This window comes from Carassius auratus, unplaced genomic scaffold, assembly GCF_003368295.1.
Source record: "Carassius auratus strain Wakin unplaced genomic scaffold, ASM336829v1 scaf_tig00030202, whole genome shotgun sequence".
Lineage (NCBI taxonomy): Eukaryota > Metazoa > Chordata > Actinopteri > Cypriniformes > Cyprinidae > Carassius > Carassius auratus.
Genome location: NW_020525836.1, coordinates 60733 through 83484, shown reverse-complemented (window position 1 = coordinate 83484; position 22752 = coordinate 60733). Strand labels below are relative to the sequence as shown.

Here is a 22752-nt window from a genome sequence, read left to right as displayed (position 1 = left end):
GAGATATATTTCTGCTTTGGCCAGTAACTCAGAAGTGTGGTCTAACAATACCAGGTGGTATTTTGTAGAAATGTAGAAAGACTTCAGTATAATTTCACTTTGACCATAATTTGAACAATGTTACTTTCGACCCCATCGGTTGGGACGAAAGTAACACACAGGTGGGTCAAAAGTATCACAACAATATAAGCTAAGATTGTTTTCTGTTAGTCTTATTTTTCTTAAGTATACCTGATTGTGACCTTGTTAATAAATAACTGCAAACATATTTTGTCCTTTATCTTTGCAGAAAAATTATTAAATTACATTTTCCTATTTTCATTTTAAATTTAAGTTTAAGTTTCATCAGATGTCTTAAAACCTGACTGTATTTTTTTTATTGTAAATTTCAATGTATTTTTATATAATAAAAAAATTCTACAGAATGCACAATATAAAAATTTAATCACATTAGCATAATAAAAAACTCTAAACATAATGTAACAGTAGGCCTATTTATGTTTCCATCCAGTTGTTTTTATGCATGAATTAAAAATGTGCATTAAAACATCTGGAAACACTGCAAATTCACAGGTGGAGGTGTAAAGGCAAAGATATGGCTTAAACCTAAATATAAATGTGATGTTGCAGCTGCCCAGAGAGAGATGTTCCTCTATGTCCAGAAACACCCTCTCAAAAACATCTGGATAAAACCAGACCTCTGTCTGTCTTTCTGACCCTCACTAAGAAATATTCTTTTGGTATAATATGACATTAACATTTGTAAGAAATGATGCAAGACACAGAAATTCACAATATAGCTTGCACTGGAACAAAATAAATACTTTTTGTGACTGTAGTGGGACAAAAGTAACAACTGTTAATTTTGTTTAGTACATAGTAGTTAAGGCCACCTAATATAAAGTGGGACCCAGGCTCATGTAAACATTGTATGTGGTACCACCGGTCACTAGTGATGTGTCGTTCTTGAACGATTCGTTCATTTTGAACGAATCTTTAATGTGACTCGGGAAGAACGAGTCATCTGGGGGGATGATTCGTTCAGTCGCACATGCACAATATTCTATAGGTTCTGTTCTGCTAGTAGAAATTCACCTGTGTCAGTCAATGCAGTCTGAGCCGGAAAGAGAATTGATTAGTTCATAGTTCGGGTCTATCGGGTTTTTGACTCGTTCCTTAATCACGTGACAGCCCCATACGCTAAACTAATGCAGTCTGAGCCGAAAAGAGAATTGATTAGTTCATCGTTCGAATCTATTGGTTTTTGACTCGTTCCTTAATCATGTGCCAGACCCATACCCTAAACCAATGCAGTATTGAGCCGGAAAGAGAATTGATTAGTTCATCTTTCGGGTCTTTGGGTTGTTTGTTCTTTTGTCACGTGACGTGACAACAATGACTAAAGTAATTATTAATTTATAACCTTCCTTACAAATGGGTGCAATGTACTTCTTATTATTTTTTATTAATTATTGGTTATGCTTTAAATGTTGTCCATATGATGGCGAAGTCACTTTGATGAAGAGATGTTTTATCGGGGTTTTTTTTTTGTTTTTTTGTTTTTTTTTTACAATGGCTTCTAATCTGCAAAAATGACCAGGTTGTATGATTTATGTCTTTTGTAGTTCACCGTTCAGATAAGACTTTAGAACTGTCGAGTTACATGTGTTACAGTTTAGCACAAATATATTGTAAGGTTTAAAAGTGGAGTTCATATTTCATGTTGGAAAGTTGTAATGCTTAGAATTGAATATGATTTATATTTGAGTTAATAGTCTACAAGTATATTTACAATGTTTAGTCAGTTAATTATTTACACCTTTATGTGTTCTTTATGTGTACATGTTTAATGTAGTAAGGATATTCTGCTGAATCTGCCTATCTGATTCACTCATTCACTGTTTATCTCAGTCTAAGTCCTTGCTTCTGATTGGTTAGTGACGTCACGTGAAAGGCTGTGTTGAAGGAAGTGTTGTTGTTGTGACGGTGTTCAGTAAAAGTGCCGGTTGAGTAAGTTTTCTGTCTACATTCTCCTGTTCATTATTATAAAGAATGATCTACCGCCACATACCGAACCTTCACGTTACAATATTTTCTCTCGGAAACACTTTGACTCTGACTGAACTCTTCAGAGTTTCACTCTCCGTCAAGCGATCTGTGATATTTCTCAGTTCATCTCAATGGATATGCAGAGTACTGTAAGATTTAAAGGTCCCAGGTTCTATCCAGGGTTTACTCAGAGTGGAGCCGTGAATGCTTTTCGGACACCATTCTTGGATCGCTTCACACCCTGTGAGCCTTCATCTTGCATTTGCTAGTTTTAGGAGCATCTGAGGGCTTGTTGGTGTTGGGGTGTGTTTTTTATTTTTATTTTATTGCTGTACGGGAGCAAGTGGGCCCGAGTTCAAATACCAGACGAGCCCGCTTTGCAGCTCCTTTTTTTGAGTAGTATCTGGGCACATGGTGGCTCGTTGGTCTAGGGATCGAGCAGAGTGAAATACGTGGCAAAATGACCTCCGCTGAACAGCAACATGAGGATTCTAGCTTAGGGTGCGAGAGGTCCCGGGTTAACATTCCGGACGAGCCCACATTGAGCATCTTACTGAGAAGTATCAGTTCTGCCTTCTTTTGGCCAATAATACGCCGGCATGTTTTCATACCCACTTCTCAGTTCGTAGTTCCATATCATCTGCAATTTAAACTTTGTACAACATTTCGCTCATTGGGTTCGTGCACTTGCACTGAAAGGAGGGGGTGTGTCTAAGATGTTTCAGATCAGCTGCCATGCAGGGTAGCTGTTTGCGGTTGACTGGAGGCTCGTGTCCTTTGCTTTGATGTTTTTCTTAATATTGGTTTACAAGGTTCGGAGAGCATTACACTGAAGATTCAAAGGTCCCAGGTTCTATCCCGGGTTTACTCGGAGTGGAGCCGTGAATGCTTTTCAGACACCATTCTTGGATCGCTTCACGGCCCTGTGAGCCTTCATCTTGCATTTGCTAGTTGTAGGAGCATCTGAGGGCTTGTTGGTGTTGGGGTGTGTTATTTTCTTTTATTGCTGTACGGGAGCAAGTGGGCCCGAGTTCAAATACCAGACGAGCCCGCTTTGCAGCTCCTTTTTTTGAGTAGCATCTGGGTACATGGTGGCTCGTTGGTCTAGGGGTATGATTCTCGCTTTGGGTGTGAGAGGTCCCTGGTTCAAATCCAGAACAAGCCCACATTGAGCATCTTACTGAGAAGTATCAGTCTGTTCTGCCTTTTTTCCGCCAGTTATATGCCTGCATGTTTTCATGCCCACTTCTCACTGTTTGTAGTTCCTTATCATCTGCAATTTGAACTTTGTACAACACTTCGCTGATTGGGGTCGCTCACTTGCACTGAAAGGATGGGGTGTGTCTAAGATGGTTCAGATCGGCTGCCATGCAGGGTAGCCGTTTGCGGTTGACTGGAGGCTCGTGTCTGTCCTTTGCTTTGATGTTTTTCTCATTATTGGTTTACAAGGTTCGGAGAGGGTTACACTGAAGATTTAAAGGTCCCAGGTTTGATCCTGGGTTTCCTCAGAGTGGAGCCGTGAATGCTTTTCATACACCATTCTGATGCTTGCTGGTTAGGTGCTTTTCGCAGAGCCTCCTTGAGTGTTTTCTATACTTCATACCGATGTGCAGACACTGTTGGTTCTTTGAGAGTCTGTCTTGCAGTGCTTGGCAATGAGGAGCTTGGGCTATGTCACAACTTTCTCTGTGGCAGTGTGTCTTAAAATGTATTGCTAGAGTGGCCTCCTTTAACCATGACCTCCAAGCAATCTAAAACTCAAATAAAACTGAGCAGGGACTAAATTGAGAAGACAGATGTCACCTGACAATCTGTGGAGAAGCATTACACACCTCAGACAGCTTCTCATCAGCAAGATTTGTGTGTCACTGCCACGATGTAGATTTCTGCTGTTAAATTCAGCTCATGTGTTTTGTCGTTGATATTTGAATCAACATTATACTACGAAGGCGGGCCAAGCTAGAGCTGGTACGTAAAAATTTAGTTTCTCAGAAATCTGGTCAGTGCATGAGCTCTATTTCTGCCCTTGTCAGCTACAGAGGCAGGATCCCTGGGCCAAACATACGCCACTGTCAATTAAGACTAAAGCTGCGTCTGCATGTTTTCATGCCCAGTTCTCGCTTCTCTTCTTAGTTTTTCATTTGCAGTTTAAACTTTGACTTGACATTTTTCTAAAAATTGGTTTAGGAATGCAGCACAAGCAGTGGAGATATGGCAAAAAATAGATTCTTGGATCGCTTCACGGCCCTGTGAGCCTTCACCTTGCGTTTGCTAGTTGCAGGAGCATCAGAGGGCTTGTTGGTGTTGAGGTGTGTTTTATTTTCTTTTATTGCTGTACGGGAGCAAGTGGGCCCAAGTTCAAATCCCAGACCATTCTGATGCTTGCTGGTTAGTTGCTTTTCGCAGAGCCTCCTTGAGTGTTCTCTACACTTAAAACAGATGTGCAGACACTGTTGGTTCCATGGTGTAACGGTTAGCACTCTGGACCCTGAATCCAGCGATCTGAGTTCAGATCTCAGTGGAACCTTCAAGAGTCTGTCTGGCAGTGCTTGTCAAGGAGTAGCTTGGGCTATGTCACCACTTTCTTTGTGGCAGTGTGTCTTAAAATGTATTGGTACAGTGGCCTGCTTTAACCAACAATCTAGAACTCACATAAAACTGAGCAGGACCTAATTTGACAAGACAGATGTCGCCTGACCTTCTGTGGAGAAGCATTACAGACCTCAGAAAGCTTCTCATCAGCAAGATTTGTGTGTCACTGCCACTATGTAGATTTCTGCATTTAAATTCAGCTCATGCATTTTGTTGTTGATGTTTTAATCAATATTATTCTACGAAGGCAGGCCAAGCTAGAGCTGGTACGTAAAAATTTAGTTTCTCAGAAATCTGGTCAGTGCATGAGCTCTATTTCTGCCCTTGTCAGCTACAGAGGCAGGATGTTGGAGTGACTGTAGCATCGAGCAGAGTGAAATATGTGGCGAAATGACCTCCGCTGAACAGCAACCTGAGGATTCTTGCTTTGGGTGCGAGAGGTACCGGGTTCAAATCCCGGACGAGCCAACATTGAGCATCTTACTGAGAGGTAGCAGTCAGTTCTGCCTTCTTTCGGCCAATAATACACCTGCATGTTTCCATGCCCTGTTCTCAGTTCCTAGTCTGCAATTTAAATTTTGTACAACAGAAGTGGGTATGTCTAAGATGGCTCAAATTGGCTGCCATGCAGGGTAGCCATTAGTGGTTGACTGGGGGCTCGTGTCCTTTGCTTTGATGTTTTTCTCAATATTGGTTTGCAAGGTTCGGAGAGCGTTACACTAAAGATTTAAAGGTCCCTGGTTCGATCCCGGGTTTACTCAGAGTGGAGCCGTGAATGCTTTTCAGACAATTGCTATTCGCAGAGCCTCCTTGAGTGTTTTCTACACTACAAACAGGTGTACAGACACTGTTGGTTCCATGGTGTAATGGTTAGCACTCTGGACTCTGAATCCAGCAATCCGAGTTCAAATCTCGGTGGAACCTTCAAGAGTCTGTCTGGCAGTGTTTGGCAAGGAGGAGCTTGGAGTGTGTCACAAATTTGTCTCTGGCAGTGTGTCTTAAAATGTTCTGCTACACTGGCCTCCTTTAACCATGGCCTCCAAACGATCGTGAACTCAAATAAAACTAGGCAGGAACTAAGTTGAGAAGACAGATATCATCTGTGGAGCAGGATTACAGACCTCAGACAGCTTCTCATCAGCAAGATTTGTTTGGCAGTGCCACGATGTAGATTTCTGCTGTTAAATTCCGCTCATGTGTTTTGTCGTTGATGTTTTAATCAACATTTATCTACTAGGGCAGGCCAAGCTAGAGCAGGTATGTAAAAATTGAGTTTCTCAGAAATCTGGTCAGTGCATGAGCTCTATTTCTGCCCTTGTCAGCTACAGAGGCAGGATGTTGGAGCGACCGTAGCATCGAGCAGAGTGAAATACGTAGCAAATTGGCCTCTACTGAACCGCAAACTGTGGCTCGTTGGTCTAGGGGTACGATTCTCGCTTAGAGTAGGAGAGGTCCCGGGTTCAAATCCCGGCCGAGCCCTCTTCTGTCTTTGCAGCATCTTTTCTAGAGCATTTTCAGTCCATTCTGCAATTCTTGGGCCAAACATACGCCACTGTCAATTAAGACTAAAGCTGCGACTGCATGTTTGCATGCCCACTTCTCAGTGCTCTTCTGCAGTTTAAACTTTGCCTAAACTAAGCAGTGGAGATATGGCAAAAAATTGATTATTGGATCGCTTCACAACCATGTGAGCCTTCATCTTGCATTTGCTAGTGGCAGGAGCATCTGAGAGCTTGTTGGTGTTGGGGTGTGTTTTTTTGTTTTATTGCTGGTATGGGAGAGAGAGGGCCCAAGCTCAAATCCCAGACGAGCCCGCTTTGAAGCTCCTTTTTTGAGTAGTATCTGGGTACATGGTGGCACATTGAGCATCTTAGTGAGAAGTAGCAGTCAGTTCTGCCTTCTTTCTGCCAATAATACACCTGCATGTTTTCATGCCCACTTCTCCCTGTTCTCAGTTTCTCGTCTGCAATTTACACTTTGTACAACAGAAGTGGGTGTGTCTAAGATGGCTCAGATTGGCTGCCATGCAGTGTAGCCATTAGTGGTTGACTGGAGGCTCGTGTCCTTTGCTTTGATGTTTTTCTCAATATTGGTTTGCAAGGTTCGGAGAGCGTTACACTAAAGATTTAAAGGTCCCTGGTATGATCCCGGGTTTACTCAGCGTGGAGCCGTGAATGCTTTTCAGACACCATTCTAATGCTTGCTGGTTAATTGCTATTTGCAGAGCCTCCTTGAGCGGTTAATGGTTAGCACTCTGGACTCTGAATCCAGCAATCCGAGTTCAAATCTCGGTGGAACCTTCAAGAGTCTGTCTGGCAGTGTTTGGCAAGGAGGAGCTTGGAGTGTGTCACAAATTTGTCTCTGGCAGTGTGTCTTAAAATGTTTTGCTACACTGGCCTCCTTTAACCATGGCCTCCAAACGATCTAGAACTCAAATAAAACTAGGCAGGAACTAAGTTGAGAAGACAGATATCATCTGTGGAGCAGGATTACAGACCTCAGATAGCTTCTCATCAGCAAGATTTGTTTGGCAGTGCCACGATGTAGAATTCGGCTCTTGTGTTTTGTCGTTGATGTTTTAATCAACATTTATCTACTAGGGCAGGCCAAGCTAGAGCAGGTATGTAAAAATTTAGTTTCTCAGAAATCTGCTCAGTGCATGAGCTCTATGTCTGTCCTTGTCAGCTACAGAGGCAGGATGTTGGAGCGACCGTAGCATCGAGCAGAGTGAAATACGCACCAAATTGGCCTCTACTGAACAGTGACCTGTGGCTCGTTGGTCTAGGGGTATGATTCTCGCTTTGGGTGCGAGAGGTCCCGGGTTCAAATCTCGGACGAGCCCACATTGAGCATCTTACTGAGAGGTAGCAGTCATTTCTGCCTTCTTTCGGCCAATAATACACCTGCATGTTTCCATGCCCTGTTCTCACTTCCTAGTCTGCAATTTAAACTTTGTACAACAGAAGTGGGTATGTCTAAGATGGCTCAAATTGGCTGCCATGCAGGGTAGCCATTAGTGGTTGACTGGGGGCTCGTGTCCTTTGCTTTGATGTTCGGAGAGCGTTACACTAAAGATTTAAAGGTCCCTGGTTCGATCCCGGGTTTACTCAGAGTGGAGCCGTGAATGCTTTTCAGACACCATTCTGATGCTTGCTGGTTAGTTGCTTTTCGCACAGCCTCCTTGAGTGTTTTCTACACTACAAACAGGTGTACAGACACTGTTGGTTCCATGGTGTAATGGTTAGCACTCTGGACTCTGAATCCAGCAATCCGAGTTCAAATCTCGGTGGAACCCTCAAGAGTCTGTCTGGCAGTGTTTGGCAAGGAGGAGCTTTGAGTGTGTCACAAATTTGTCTCTGGCAGTGTGTCTTAAAATGTTTTGCTACACTGGCCTCCTTTAACCATGGCCTCCAAACGATCTAGAACTCAAATAAAACTAGGCAGGAACTAAGTTGAGAAGACAGAGATCATCTGTGGAGCAGGATTACAGACCTCAGATAGCTTCTCATCAGCAAGATTTGTTTGGCAGTGCCACGATGTAGATTTCTGCTGTTAAATTCGGCTCATGTGTTTTGTCGTTGATGTTTTAATCAACATTTATCTACGAGGGCAGGCCAAGCTAGAGCAGGTATGTAAAACTTGAGTTTCTCAGAAATCTGGTCAGTGCATGAGCTCTATTTCTGCCCTTGTCAGCTACAGAGGCAGGATGTTGGAGCGACCGTAGCATCGAGCAGAGTGAAATACGTAGCAAATTGGCCTCTAGTGAACCGCAACCTGAGGCTTGTTGGTCTAGGGGTATGATTCTCGCTTAGGGTGCGAGAGGTCCAGGGTTCAAATCCTGGACGAGCCCTCTTCTGTCTTTGCAGCATCTTTTCTAGAGCATTTTCAGTCCATTCTGCAATTCTTGGGCCAAACATACGCCACTGTCAATTAAGACTAAAGCTGCGACTGCATGTTTTCATGCCCACTTCTCGCTGCTCTTCTTCGTTCCTCTTCTGCAGTTTAAACTTTGCCTAAACTAAGCAGTGGAGATATGGCAAAAAAATTGATTCTTGGATCGCTTCACAACCATGTGAGCCTTCATCTTGCATTTGCTAGTTGCAGGAGCATCTGAGAGCTTGTTAGTGTTGGGGTGTGTTTTTTTGTTTTATTGCTGGTATGGGAGAGAGAGGGCCCAAGCTCAAATCCCAGACGAGCCCGCTTTGAAGCTCCTTTTTTTGAGTAGTATCTGGGTACATGGTGGCACATTGAGCATCTTAGTGAGAAGTAGCAGTCAGTTCTGCCTTCTTTCTGCCAATAATACACCTGCATGTTTTCATGCCCACTTCTCCCTGTTCTCAGTTCCTCGTCTGCAATTTAAACTTTGTACAACAGAAGTGGGTGTGTCTAAGATGGCTCAGATTGGCTGCCATGCAGGGTAGCCATTAGTGGTTGACTGGAGGCTCGTGTCCTTTGCTTTGATGTTTTTCTCAACATTGGTTTGCAAGGTTCGGAGAGCGTTACACTAAAGATTTAAAGGTCCCTGGTTCAACCCCGGGTTTACTCAGAGTGGAGCCGTGAATGCTTTTCAGACACCATTCTGATGCTTGCTGGTTAATTGCTATTTGCAGAGCCTCCTTGAGCGGTTAATGGTTAGCACTCTGGACTCTGAATCCAGCAATCCGAGTTCAAATCTCGGTGGAACCTTCAAGAGTCTGTCTGGCAGTGTTTGGCAAGGAGGAGCTTGGAGTGTGTCACAAATTTGTTTCTGGCAGTGTGTCTTAAAATGTATTGGTACACTGGCCTCCTTTAACCATGGCCTCCAAATGATCTAGAACTCAAATAAAACTAGGCAGGAACTAAGTTGAGAAGACAGAGATCATCGGTGGAGCAGCATTACAGAACTCAGACAGCTTCTCATCAGCAAGATTTGTGTGGCAGTGCCACGATGTAGAATTCGGCTCTTGTGTTTTGTCGTTGATGTTTTAATCAACATTTATCTACTAGGGCAGGCCAAGCTAGAGCAGGTATGTAAAAATTTAGTTTCTCAGAAATCTGCTCAGTGCATGAGTTCTATGTCTGTCCTTGTCAGCCACAGAGGCAGGATGTTGGAGCGACCGTAGCATCGAGCAGAGTGAAATACGCACCAAATTGGCCTCTACTGAACAGTGACCTGTGGCTCGTTGGACTAGGGGTATGATTCTCGCTTTGGGTGCGAGAGGTCCCGGGTTCAAATCTAGGACGAGCCCACATTGAGCATCTTATTGAGAGGTAGCAGTCATTTCTGCCTTCTTTCGGCCAATAATACACCTGCATGTTTCCATGCCCTGTTCTCACTTCCTAGTCTGCAATTTAAACTTTGTACAACAGAAGTGGGTATGTCTAAGATGGCTCAAATTGGCTGCCATGCAGGGTAGCCATTAGTGGTTGACTGGGGGCTCGTGTCCTTTGCTTTGATGTTCGGAGAGCGTTACACTAAAGATTTAAAGGTCCCTGGTTCGATCCCGGGTTTACTCAGAGTGGAGCCGTGAATGCTTTTCAGACACCATTCTGATGCTTGCTGGTTAGTTGCTTTTCGCACAGCCTCCTTGAGTGTTTTCTACACTACAAACAGGTGTACAGACACTGTTGGTTCCATGGTGTAATGGTTAGCACTCTGGACTCTGAATCCAGCAATCCGAGTTCAAATCTCGGTGGAACCTTCAAGAGTCTGTCTGGCAGTGTTTGGCAAGGAGGAGCTTGGAGTGTGTCACAAATTTGTCTCTGGCAGTGTGTCTTAAAATGTTTTGCTACACTGGCCTCCTTTAACCATGGCCTCCAAACGATCTAGAACTCAAATAAAACTAGGCAGGAACTAAGTTGAGAAGACAGATATCATCTGTGGAGCAGGATTACAGACCTCAGATAGCTTCTCATCAGCAAGATTTGTTTGGCAGTGCCACGATGTAGATTTCTGCTGTTAAATTCGGCTCATGTGTTTTGTCGTTGATGTTTTAATCAACATTTATCTACGAGGGCAGGCCAAGCTAGAGCAGGTATGTAAAACTTGAGTTTCTCAGAAATCTGGTCAGTGCATGAGCTCTATTTCTGCCCTTGTCAGCTACAGAGGCAGGATGTTGGAGCGACCGTAGCATCGAGCAGAGTGAAATACGTAGCAAATTGGCCTCTACTGAACCGCAACCTGAGGCTCGTTGGTCTAGGGGTATGATTCTCGCTTAGGGTGCGAGAGGTCCAGGGTTCAAATCCCAGACGAGCCCTCTTCTGTCTTTGCAGCATCTTTTCTAGAGCATTTTCAGTCCATTCTGCAATTCTTGGGCCAAACATACGCCACTGTCAATTAAGACTAAAGCTGCGACTGCATGTTTTCATGCCCACTTCTCGCTGCTCTTCTTCGTTCCTCTTCTGCAGTTTAAACTTTGCCTAAACTAAGCAGTGGAGATATGGTAAAAAAATAGATTCTTGGATCGCTTCACAACCATGTGAGCCTTCATCTTGCATTTGCTAGTTGCAGGAGCATCTGAGAGCTTGTTGGTGTTGGGGTGTGTTTTTTTGTTTTATTGCTGGTATGGGAGAGAGAGGGCCCAAGCTCAAATCCCAGACGAGCCCGCTTTGAAGCTCCTTTTTTTGAGTAGTATCTGGGTACATGGTGGCACATTGAGCATCTTAGTGAGAAGTAGCAGTCAGTTCTGCCTTCTTTCTGCCAATAATACACCTGCATGTTTTCATGCCCACTTCTCCCTGTTCTCAGTTCCTCGTCTGCAATTGAAACTTTGTACAACAGAAGTGGGTGTGTCTAAGATGGCTCAGATTGGCTGCCATGCAGGGTAGCCATTAGTGGTTGACTGGAGGCTCGTGTCCTTTGCTTTGATGTTTTTCTCAATATTGGTTTGCAAGGTTCGGAGAGCGTTACACTAAAGATTTAAAGGTCCCTGGTTCGATCCCGGGTTTACTCAGAGTGGAGCCGTGAATGCTTTTCAGACACCATTCTGATGCTTGCTGGTTAATTGCTATTTGCAGAGCCTCCTTGAGCGGTTAATGGTTAGCACTCTGGACTCTGAATCCAGCAATCCGAGTTCAAATCTCGGTGGAACCTTCAAGAGTCTGTCTGGCAGTGTTTGGCAAGGAGGAGCTTGGAGTGTGTCACAAATTTGTCTCTGGCAGTGTGTCTTAAAATCTATTGGTACACTGGCCTCCTTTAACCATGGCCTCCAAATGATCTAGAACTCAAATAAAACTAGGCAGGAACTAAGTTGAGAAGACAGAGATCATCGGTGGAGCAGCATTACAGAACTCAGACAGCTTCTCATCAGCAAGATTTGTGTGGCAGTGCCACGATGTAGAATTCGGCTCTTGTGTTTTGTCGTTGATGTTTTAATCAACATTTATCTACTAGGGCAGGCCAAGCTAGAGCAGGTATGTAAAAATTTAGTTTCTCAGAAATCTGCTCAGTGCATGAGTTCTATGTCTGTCCTTGTCAGCCACAGAGGCAGGATGTTGGAGCGACCGTAGCATCGAGCAGAGTGAAATACGCACCAAATTGGCCTCTACTGAACAGTGACCTGTGGCTCGTTGGACTAGGGGTATGATTCTCGCTTTGGGTGCGAGAGGTCCCGGGTTCAAATCTAAGACGAGCCCACATTGAGCATCTTATTGAGAGGTAGCAGTCATTTCTGCCTTCTTTCGGCCAATAATACACCTGCATGTTTCCATGCCCTGTTCTCACTTCCTAGTCTGCAATTTAAACTTTGTACAACAGAAGTGGGTATGTCTAAGATGGCTCAAATTGGCTGCCATGCAGGGTAGCCATTAGTGGTTGACTGGGGGCTCGTGTCCTTTGCTTTGATGTTCGGAGAGCGTTACACTAAAGATTTAAAGGTCCCTGGTTCGATCCCGGGTTTACTCAGAGTGGAGCCGTGAATGCTTTTCAGACACCATTCTGATGCTTGCTGGTTAGTTGCTTTTCGCACAGCCTCCTTGAGTGTTTTCTACACTACAAACAGGTGTACAGACACTGTTGGTTCCATGGTGTAATGGTTAGCACTCTGGACTCTGAATCCAGCAATCCGAGTTCAAATCTCGGTGGAACCTTCAAGAGTCTGTCTGGCAGTGTTTGGCAAGGAGGAGCTTGGAGTGTGTCACAAATTTGTCTCTGGCAGTGTGTCTTAAAATGTATTGGTACACTGGCCTCCTTTAACCATGGCCTCCAAATGATCTAGAACTCAAATAAAACTAGGCAGGAACTAAGTTGAGAAGACAGAGATCATCAGTGGAGCAGCATTACAGAACTCAGACAGCTTCTCATCAGCAAGATTTGTGTGGCAGTGCCACGATGTAGAATTCGGCTCTTGTGTTTTGTCGTTGATGTTTTAATCAACATTTATCTACTAGGGCAGGCCAAGCTAGAGCAGGTATGTAAAAATTTAGTTTCTCAGAAATCTGCTCAGTGCATGAGCTCTGTGTCTGTCCTTGTCAGCTACAGAGGCAGGATGTTGGAGCGACCATAGCATCGAGCAGAGTGAAATACGCACCAAATTGGCCTCTACTGAACAGTGACCTGTGGCTCGTTGGTCTAGGGGTATGATTCTCGCTTTGGGTGTGAGAGGTCCCGGGTTCAAATCCCGGACGAGCCCACATTGAGCATCTTACTGAGAGGTAGCAGTCATTTCTGCCTTCTTTCGGCCAATAATACACCTGCATGTTTCCATGCCCTGGTCTCAGTTCCTAGTCTGCAATTTAAACTTTGTACAACAGAAGTGGGTATGTTTAAGATGGCTCAAATTGGCTGCCATGCAGGGTAGCCATTAGTGGTTGACTGGGGGCTCGTGTCCTTTGCTTTGATGTTCGGAGAGCGTTACACTAAAGATTTAAAGGTCCCTGGTTCGATCCCGGGTTTACTCAGAGTGGAGCCGTGAATGCTTTTCAGACACCATTCTGATGCTTGCTGGTTAGTTGCTTTTCGCACAGCCTCCTTGAGTGTTTTCTACACTACAAACAGGTGTACAGACACTGTTGGTTCCATGGTGTAATGGTTAGCACTCTGGACTCTGAATCCAGCAATCCGAGTTCAAATCTCGGTGGAACCTTCAAGAGTCTGTCTGGCAGTGTTTGGCAAGGAGGAGCTTGGAGTGTGTCACAAATTTGTCTCTGGCAGTGTGTCTTAAAATGTTTTGCTACACTGGCCTCCTTTAACCATGGCCTCCAAACGATCTAGAACTCAAATAAAACTAGGCATTAACTAAGTTGAGAAGACAGATATCATCTGTGGAGCAGGATTACAGACCTCAGATAGCTTCTCATCAGCAAGATTTGTTTGGCAGTGCCACGATGTAGATTTCTGCTGTTAAATTCGGCTCATGTGTTTTGTCGTTGATGTTTTAATCAACATTTATCTACGAGGGCAGGCCAAGCTAGAGCAGGTATGTAAAACTTGAGTTTCTCAGAAATCTGGTCAGTGCATGAGCTCTTTTTCTGCCCTTGTCAGCTACAGAGGCAGGATGTTGGAGCGACCGTAGCATCGAGCAGAGTGAAATACGTAGCAAATTGGCCTCTACTGAACCGCAACCTGAGGCTCGTTGGTCTAGGGGTATGATTCTCGCTTAGGGTGCGAGAGGTCCAGGGTTCAAATCCCAGACGAGCCCTCTTCTGTCTTTGCAGCATCTTTTCTAGAGCATTTTCAGTCCATTCTGCAATTCTAGGGCCAAACATACGCCACTGTCAATTAAGACTAAAGCTGCGACTGCATGTTTTCATGCCCACTTCTCGCTGCTCTTCTTCGTTCCTCTTCTGCAGTTTAAACTTTGCCTAAACTAAGCAGTGGAGATATGTCAAAAAAATAGATTCTTGGATCGCTTCACAACAATGTGAGCCTTCATCTTGCATTTGCTAGTTGCAGGAGCATCTGAGAGCTTGTTGGTGTTGGGGTGTGTTTTTTTGTTTTATTGCTGGTATGGGAGAGAGAGGGCCCAAGCTCAAATCCCAGACGAGCCCGCTTTGAAGCTCCTTTTTTTGAGTAGTATCTGGGTACATGGTGGCACATTGAGCATCTTAGTGAGAAGTAGCAGTCAGTTCTGCCTTCTTTCTGCCAATAATACACCTGCATGTTTTCATGCCCACTTCTCCCTGTTCTCAGTTCCTCGTCTGCAATTTAAACTTTGTACAACAGAAGTGGGTGTGTCTAAGATGGCTCAGATTGGCTGCCATGCAGGGTAGCCATTAGTGGTTGACTGGAGGCTCGTGTCCTTTGCTTTGATGTTTTTCTCAATATTGGTTTGCAAGGTTCGGAGAGCGTTACACTAAAGATTTAAAGGTCCCTGGTTCGATCCCGGGTTTACTCAGAGTGGAGCCGTGAATGCTTTTCAGACACCATTCTGATGCTTGCTGGTTAATTGCTATTTGCAGAGCCTCCTTGAGCGGTTAATGGTTAGCACTCTGGACTCTGAATCCAGCAATCCGAGTTCAAATCTCGGTGGAACCTTCAAGAGTCTGTCTGGCAGTGTTTGGCAAGGAGGAGCTTGGAGTGTGTCACAAATTTGTCTCTGGCAGTGTGTCTTAAAATGTTTTGCTACACTGGCCTCCTTTAACCATGGCCTCCAAACGATCTAGAACTCAAATAAAACTAGGCAGGAACTAAGTTGAGAAGACAGATATCATCTGTGGAGCAGGATTACAGACCTCAGATAGCTTCTCATCAGCAAGATTTGTTTGGCAGTGCCACGATGTAGAATTCGGCTCTTGTGTTTTGTCGTTGATGTTTTAATCAACATTTATCTACTAGGGCAGGCCAAGCTAGAGCAGGTATGTAAAAATTTAGTTTCTCAGAAATCTGCTCAGTGCATGAGCTCTATGTCTGTCCTTGTCAGCTACAGAGGCAGGATGTTGGAGCGACCGTAGCATCGAGCAGAGTGAAATACGCACCAAATTGGCCTCTACTGAACAGTGACCTGTGGCTCGTTGGTCTAGGGGTATGATTCTCGCTTTGGGTGTGAGAGGTCCCGGGTTCAAATCCCGGACGAGCCCACATTGAGCATCTTACTGAGAGGTAGCAGTCATTTCTGCCTTCTTTCGGCCAATAATACACCTTCATGTTTCCATGCCCTGTTCTCACTTCCTAGTCTGCAATTTAAACTTTGTACAACAGAAGTGGGTATGTCTAAGATGGCTCAAATTGGCTGCCATGCAGGGTAGCCATTAGTGGTTGACTGGGGGCTCGTGTCCTTTGCTTTGATGTTCGGAGAGCGTTACACTAAAGATTTAAAGGTCCCTGGTTCGATCCCGGGTTTACTCAGAGTGGAGCCGTGAATGCTTTTCAGACACCATTCTGATGCTTGCTGGTTAGTTGCTTTTCGCACAGCCTCCTTGAGTGTTTTCTACACTACAAACAGGTGTACAGACACTGTTGGTTCCATGGTGTAATGGTTAGCACTCTGGACTCTGAATCCAGCAATCCGAGTTCAAATCTCGGTGGAACCTTCAAGAGTCTGTCTAGCAGTGTTTGGCAAGGAGGAGCTTGGAGTGTGTCACAACTTTGTCTCTGGCAGTGTGTCTTAAAATGTATTGGTACACTGGCCTCCTTTAACCATGGCCTCCAAATGATCTAGAACTCAAATAAAACTAGGCAGGAACTAAGTTGAGAAGACAGAGATCATCGGTGGAGAAGCATTAAAGAACTCAGACAGCTTCTCATCAGCAAGATTTGTGTGGCAGTGCCACGATGTAGAATTTGGCTCTTGTGTTTTGTCGTTGATGTTTTAATCAACATTTATCTACTAGGGCAGGCCAAGCTAGAGCAGGTATGTAAAAATTTAGTTTCTCAGAAATCTGCTCAGTGCATGAGCTCTATGTCTGTCCTTGTCAGCTACAGAGGCAGGATGTTGGAGCGACCATAGCATCGAGCAGAGTGAAGAGTGACCTGTGGCTCGTTGGTCTAGGGGTATGATTCTCGCTTTGGGTGCGAGAGGTCCCGGGTTCAAATCCCGAACGAGCCCACATTGAGTGTCTTACTGAGAGGTAGCAGTCATTTCTGCCTTCTTTCGGCCAATAATACACCTGCATGTTTCCATGCCCTGTTCTCAGTTCCTAGTCTGCAATTTAAACTTTGTACAGCAGAAGTGGGTATGTCTAAGATGGCTCAAATTGGCTGCCATGCAGGGTAGCCATTAGTGGTTGACTGGGGGCTCGTGTCCTTTGCTTTGATGTTCGGAGAGCGTTACACTAAAGATTTAAAGGTCCCTGGTTCGATCCCGGGTTTACTCAGAGTGGAGCCGTGAATGCTTTTCAGACACCATTCTGATGCTTGCTGGTTAGTTGCTTTTCGCACAGCCTCCTTGAGTGTTTTCTACACTACAAACAGGTGTACAGATACTGTTGGTTCCATGGTGTAATGGTTAGCACTCTGGACTCTGAATCCAGCAATCCGAGTTCAAATCTCGGTGGAACCTTCAAGAGTCTGTCTGGCAGTGTTTGGCAAGGAGGAGCTTGGAGTGTGTCACAAATTTGTCTCTAGCAGTGTCTTAAAATGTTTTGCTACACTGGCCTCCTTTAACCATGGCCTCCAAACTCTGAGTTTTGGACTCTGAATCCAGCAATCCGAGTTCAAATCTCGGTGGAACCTTCAAGAGTCTGTCTGGCAGTGTTTGGCAAGGAGGAGCTTGGAGTGTGTCACAAATTTGTCTCTAGCAGTGTCTTAAAATGTTTTGCTACACTGGCCTCCTTTAACCATGGCCTCCAAACGATCTAGAACTCAAATAAAACTAGGCAGGAACTAAGTTGAGAAGACAGAGATCATCGGTGGAGAAGCATTAAAGAACTCAGACAGCTTCTCATCAGCAAGATTTGTGTGGCAGTGCCACGATGTAGAATTCGGCTCTTGTGTTTTGTCGTTGATGTTTTAATCAACATTTATCTACTAGGGCAGGCCAAGCTAGAGCAGGTATGTAAAAATTTAGTTTCTCAGAAATCTGCTCAGTGCATGAGCTCTATGTCTGTCCTTGTCAGCTACAGAGGCAGGATGTTGGAGCGACCATAGCATCGAGCAGAGTGAAATACGCACCAAATTGGCCTCTACTGAAGAGTGACCTGTGGCTCGTTGGTCTAGGGGTATGATTCTCGCTTTGGGTGCGAGAGGTCCCGGGTTCAAATCCCGGACGAGCCCACATTGAGCGTCTTACTGAGAGGTAGCTGTCATTTCTGCCTTCTTTCGGCCAATAATACACCTGCATGTTTCCATGCCCTGTTCTCAGTTCCTAGTCTGCAATTTAAACTTTGTACAACAAAAGTGGGTATGTCTAAGATGGCTCAAATTGGCTGCCATGCAGGGTAGCCATTAGTGGTTGACTGGGGGCTCGTGTCCTTTGCTTTGATGTTCGGAGAGCGTTACACTAAAGATTTAAAGGTCCCTGGTTCGATCCCGGGTTTACTCAGGGTGGAGCCGTGAATGCTTTTCAGACACCATTGCTGGTTAGTTGCTTTTCGCACAGCCTCCTTGAGTGTTTTCTACACTACAAACAGGTGTACAGATACTGTTGGTTCCATGGTGTAATGGTTAGCACTCTGGACTCTGAATCCAGCAATCCGAGTTCAAATCTTGGTGGAACCTTCAAGAGTCTGTCTGGCAGTGTTTGGCAAGGAGGAGCTTGGAGTGTGTCACAAATTTGTCTCTAGCAGTATGTCTTAAAATGTTTTGCTACACTGGCCTCCTTTAACCATGGCCTCCAAACGATCTAGAACTCAAATAAAACTAGGCAGGAACTAAGTTGAGAAGACATATATCATCTGTGGAGCAGGATTACAGACCTCAGATAGCTTCTCATCAGCAAGATTTGTTTGGCAGTGCCACGATGTAGAATTCGGCTCTTGTGTTTTGTCGTTGATGTTTTAATCAACATTTATCTACTAGGGCAGGCCAAGCTAGAGCAGGTATGTAAAAATTTAGTTTCTCAGAAATCTGCTCAGTGCATGAGCTCTATGTCTGTCCTTGTCAGCTACAGAGGCAGGATGTTGGAGCGACCGTAGCATCGAGCAGAGTGAAATACGCACCAAATTGGCCTCTACTGAACAGTGACCTGTGGCTCGTTGGTCTAGGGGTATGATTCTCGCTTTGGGTGTGAGAGGTCCCGGGTTCAAATCCCGGACGAGCCCACATTGAGCGTCTTACTGAGAGGTAGCAGTCATTTCTGCCTTCTTTCGGCCAATAATACACCTTCATGTTTCCATGCCCTGTTCTCACTTCCTAGTCTGCAATTTAAACTTTGTACAACAGAAGTGGGTATGTCTAAGATGGCTCAAATTGGCTGCCATGCAGGGTAGCCATTAGTGGTTGACTGGGGGCTCGTGTCCTTTGCTTTGATGTTCGGAGAGCGTTACACTAAAGATTTAAAGGTCCCTGGTTCGATCCCGGGTTTACTCAGAGTGGAGCCGTGAATGCTTTTCAGACACCATTCTGATGCTTGCTGGTTAGTTGCTTTTCGCACAGCCTCCTTGAGTGTTTTCTACACTACAAACAGGTGTACAGACACTGTTGGTTCCATGGTGTAATGGTTAGCACTCTGGACTCTGAATCCAGCAATCCGAGTTCAAATCTCGGTGGAACCTTCAAGAGTCTGTCTAGCAGTGTTTGGCAAGGAGGAGCTTGGAGTGTGTCACAACTTTGTCTCTGGCAGTGTGTCTTAAAATGTATTGGTACACTGGCCTCCTTTAACCATGGCCTCCAAATGATCTAGAACTCAAATAAAACTAGGCAGGAACTAAGTTGAGAAGACAGAGATCATCGGTGGAGCAGCATTACAGAACTCAGACAGCTTCTCATCAGCAAGATTTGTGTGGCAGTGCCACGATGTAGAATTCGGCTCTTGTGTTTTGTCGTTGATGTTTTAATCAACATTTATCTACTAGGGCAGGCCAAGCTAGAGCAGGTATGTAAAAATTTAGTTTCTCAGAAATCTGCTCAGTGCATGAGCTCTATGTCTGTCCTTGTCAGCTACAGAGGCAGGATGTTGGAGCGACCATAGCATCTAGCAGAGTGAAATACACACCAAATTGGCCTCTACTGAACAGTGACCTGTGGCTCGTTGGTCTAGGGGTATGATTCTCGCTTTGGGTGCGAGAGGTCCCGGGTTCAAATCCCGGACGAGCCCACATTGAGCATCTTACTGAGAGGTAGCAGTCATTTCTGCCTTCTTTCGGCCAATAATACACCTGCATGTTTCCATGCCCTGGTCTCAGTTCCTAGTCTGCAATTTAAACTTTGTACAACAGAAGTGGGTATGTTTAAGATGGCTCAAATTGGCTGCCATGCAGGGTAGCCATTAGTGGTTGACTGGGGGCTCGTGTCCTTTGCTTTGATGTTCGGAGAGCGTTACACTAAAGATTTAAAGGTCCCTGGTTCCATCCCGGGTTTACTCAGAGTGGAGCCGTGAATGCTTTTCAGACACCATTCTGATGCTTGCTGGTTAGTTGCTTTTCGCACAGCCTCCTTGAGTGTTTTCTACACTACAAACAGGTGTACAGACACTGTTGGTTCCATGGTGTAATGGTTAGCACTCTGGACTCTGAATCCAGCAATCCGAGTTCAAATCTCGGTGGAACCTTCAAGAGTCTGTCTGGCAGTGTTTGGCAAGGAGGAGCTTGGAGTGTGTCACAAATTTGTCTCTGGCAGTGTGTCTTAAAATGTTTTGCTACACTGGCCTCCTTTAACCATGGCCTCCAAACGATCTAGAACTCAAATAAAACTAGGCATTAACTAAGTTGAGAAGACAGATATCATCTGTGGAGCAGGATTACAGACCTCAGATAGCTTCTCATCAGCAAGATTTGTTTGGCAGTGCCACGATGTAGATTTCTGCTGTTAAATTCGGCTCATGTGTTTTGTCGTTGATGTTTTAATCAACATTTATCTACGAGGGCAGGCCAAGCTAGAGCAGGTATGTAAAACTTGAGTTTCTCAGAAATCTGGTCAGTGCATGAGCTCTATTTCTGCCCTTGTCAGCTACAGAGGCAGGATGTTGGAGCGACCGTAGCATCGAGCAGAGTGAAATACGTAGCAAATTGGCCTCTACTGAACCGCAACCTGAGGCTCGTTGGTCTAGGGGTATGATTCTCGCTTAGGGTGCGAGAGGTCCAGGGTTCAAATCCCAGACGAGCCCTCTTCTGTCTTTGCAGCATCTTTTCTAGAGCATTTTCAGTCCATTCTGCAATTCTAGGGCCAAACATACGCCACTGTCAATTAAGACTAAAGCTGCGACTGCATGTTTTCATGCCCACTTCTCGCTGCTCTTCTTCGTTCCTCTTCTGCAGTTTAAACTTTGCCTAAACTAAGCAGTGGAGATATGGCAAAAAAATAGATTCTTGGATCGCTTCACAACAATGTGAGCCTTCATCTTGCATTTGCTAGTTGCAGGAGCATCTGAGAGCTTGTTGGTGTTGGGGTGTGTTTTTTTGTTTTATTGCTGGTATGGGAGAGAGAGGGCCCAAGCTCAAATCCCAGACGAGCCCGCTTTGAAGCTCCTTTTTTTGAGTAGTATCTGGGTACATGGTGGCACATTGAGCATCTTAGTGAGAAGTAGCAGTCAGTTCTGCCTTCTTTCTGCCAATAATACACCTGCATGTTTTCATGCCCACTTCTCCCTGTTCTCAGTTCCTCGTCTGCAATTTAAACTTTGTACAACAGAAGTGGGTGTGTCTAAGATGGCTCAGATTGGCTGCCATGCAGGGTAGCCATTAGTGGTTGACTGGAGGCTCGTGTCCTTTGCTTTGATGTTTTTCTCAATATTGGTTTGCAAGGTTCGGAGAGCGTTACACTAAAGATTTAAAGGTCCCTGGTTCGATCCCGGGTTTACTCAGAGTGGAGCCGTGAATGCTTTTCAGACACCATTCTGATGCTTGCTGGTTAATTGCTATTTGCAGAGCCTCCTTGAGCGGTTAATGGTTAGCACTCTGGACTCTGAATCCAGCAATCCGAGTTTAAATCTCGGTGGTACCTTCAAGAGTCTGTCTGGCAGTGTTTGGCAAGGAGGAGCTTGGAGTGTGTCACAAATTTGTCTCTGGCAGTGTGTCTTAAAATGTTTTGCTACACTGGCCTCCTTTAACCATGGCCTCCAAACGATCTAGAACTCAAATAAAACTAGGCAGGAACTAAGTTGAGAAGACAGATATCATCTGTGGAGCAGGATTACAGACCTCAGATAGCTTCTCATCAGCAAGATTTGTTTGGCAGTGCCACGATGTAGAATTCGGCTCTTGTGTTTTGTCGTTGATGTTTTAATCAACATTTATCTACTAGGGCAGGCCAAGCTAGAGCAGGTATGTAAAAATTTAGTTTCTCAGAAATCTGCTCAGTGCATGAGCTCTATGTCTGTCCTTGTCAGCTACAGAGGCAGGATGTTGGAGCGACCGTAGCATCGAGCAGAGTGAAATACGCACCAAATTGGCCTCTACTGAACAGTGACCTGTGGCTCGTTGGTCTAGGGGTATGATTCTCGCTTTGGGTGCGAGAGGTCCCGGGTTCAAATCCCGGACGAGCCCACATTGAGCATCTTGCTGAGAGGTAGCAGTCATTTCTGCCTTCTTTCGGCCAATAATACACCTTCATGTTTCCATGCCCTGTTCTCACTTCCTAGTCTGCAATTTAAACTTTGTACAATAGAAGTGGGTATGTCTAAGATGGCTCAAATTGGCTGCCATGCAGGGTAGCCATTAGTGGTTGACTGGGGGCTCGTGTCCTTTGCTTTGATGTTCGGAGAGCGTTACACTAAAGATTTAAAGGTCCCTGGTTCGATCCCGGGTTTACTCAGAGTGGAGCCTTGAATGCTTTTTAGACACCATTCTGATGCTTGCTGGTTAGTTGCTTTTCGCACAGCCTCCTTGAGTGTTTTCTACACTACAAACAGGTGTACAGACACTGTTGGTTCCATGGTGTAATGGTTAGCACTCTGGACTCTGAATCCAGCAATCCGAGTTCAAATCTCGGTGGAACCTTCAAGAGTCTGTCTAGCAGTGTTTGGCAAGGAGGAGCTTGGAGTGTGTCACAACTTTGTCTCTGGCAGTGTGTCTTAAAATGTATTGGTACACTGGCCTCCTTTAACCATGGCCTCCAAATGATCTAGAACTCAAATAAAACTAGGCAGGAACTAAGTTGAG

At 44.9% G+C, this 22752-nt stretch overlaps 13 non-coding genes across 13 annotated transcripts; all 13 read left to right on the top strand.

The window, feature by feature from the left end:
• Positions 1–3142: 3142 nt before the first annotated feature.
• trnap-ugg (transfer RNA proline (anticodon UGG)) lies at positions 3143–3214 on the top strand. The gene has a single exon. It is a non-coding gene; the product is annotated as a tRNA-Pro (tRNA).
• Positions 3215–7411: 4197 nt separating this feature from the next.
• trnap-ugg (transfer RNA proline (anticodon UGG)) lies at positions 7412–7483 on the top strand. Its single transcript has one exon. It is a non-coding gene; the product is annotated as a tRNA-Pro (tRNA).
• A 2314-nt stretch (positions 7484–9797) lies between these two features.
• On the top strand, positions 9798–9869 carry trnap-ugg (transfer RNA proline (anticodon UGG)). Its single transcript has one exon. It is a non-coding gene; the product is annotated as a tRNA-Pro (tRNA).
• Positions 9870–10805: 936 nt separating this feature from the next.
• On the top strand, positions 10806–10877 carry trnap-agg (transfer RNA proline (anticodon AGG)). Its single transcript has one exon. It is a non-coding gene; the product is annotated as a tRNA-Pro (tRNA).
• A 2301-nt stretch (positions 10878–13178) lies between these two features.
• trnap-ugg (transfer RNA proline (anticodon UGG)) lies at positions 13179–13250 on the top strand. The gene has a single exon. It is a non-coding gene; the product is annotated as a tRNA-Pro (tRNA).
• A 936-nt stretch (positions 13251–14186) lies between these two features.
• Positions 14187–14258, top strand: trnap-agg (transfer RNA proline (anticodon AGG)). Its single transcript has one exon. It is a non-coding gene; the product is annotated as a tRNA-Pro (tRNA).
• A 1306-nt stretch (positions 14259–15564) lies between these two features.
• trnap-ugg (transfer RNA proline (anticodon UGG)) lies at positions 15565–15636 on the top strand. Its single transcript has one exon. It is a non-coding gene; the product is annotated as a tRNA-Pro (tRNA).
• An 896-nt stretch (positions 15637–16532) lies between these two features.
• Positions 16533–16604, top strand: trnap-ugg (transfer RNA proline (anticodon UGG)). Its single transcript has one exon. It is a non-coding gene; the product is annotated as a tRNA-Pro (tRNA).
• A 1094-nt stretch (positions 16605–17698) lies between these two features.
• trnap-ugg (transfer RNA proline (anticodon UGG)) lies at positions 17699–17770 on the top strand. The gene has a single exon. It is a non-coding gene; the product is annotated as a tRNA-Pro (tRNA).
• Positions 17771–18684: 914 nt separating this feature from the next.
• trnap-ugg (transfer RNA proline (anticodon UGG)) lies at positions 18685–18756 on the top strand. The gene has a single exon. It is a non-coding gene; the product is annotated as a tRNA-Pro (tRNA).
• Positions 18757–19679: 923 nt separating this feature from the next.
• Positions 19680–19751, top strand: trnap-ugg (transfer RNA proline (anticodon UGG)). The gene has a single exon. It is a non-coding gene; the product is annotated as a tRNA-Pro (tRNA).
• Positions 19752–20687: 936 nt separating this feature from the next.
• On the top strand, positions 20688–20759 carry trnap-agg (transfer RNA proline (anticodon AGG)). The gene has a single exon. It is a non-coding gene; the product is annotated as a tRNA-Pro (tRNA).
• A 1306-nt stretch (positions 20760–22065) lies between these two features.
• On the top strand, positions 22066–22137 carry trnap-ugg (transfer RNA proline (anticodon UGG)). Its single transcript has one exon. It is a non-coding gene; the product is annotated as a tRNA-Pro (tRNA).
• Positions 22138–22752: the final 615 nt, after the last annotated feature.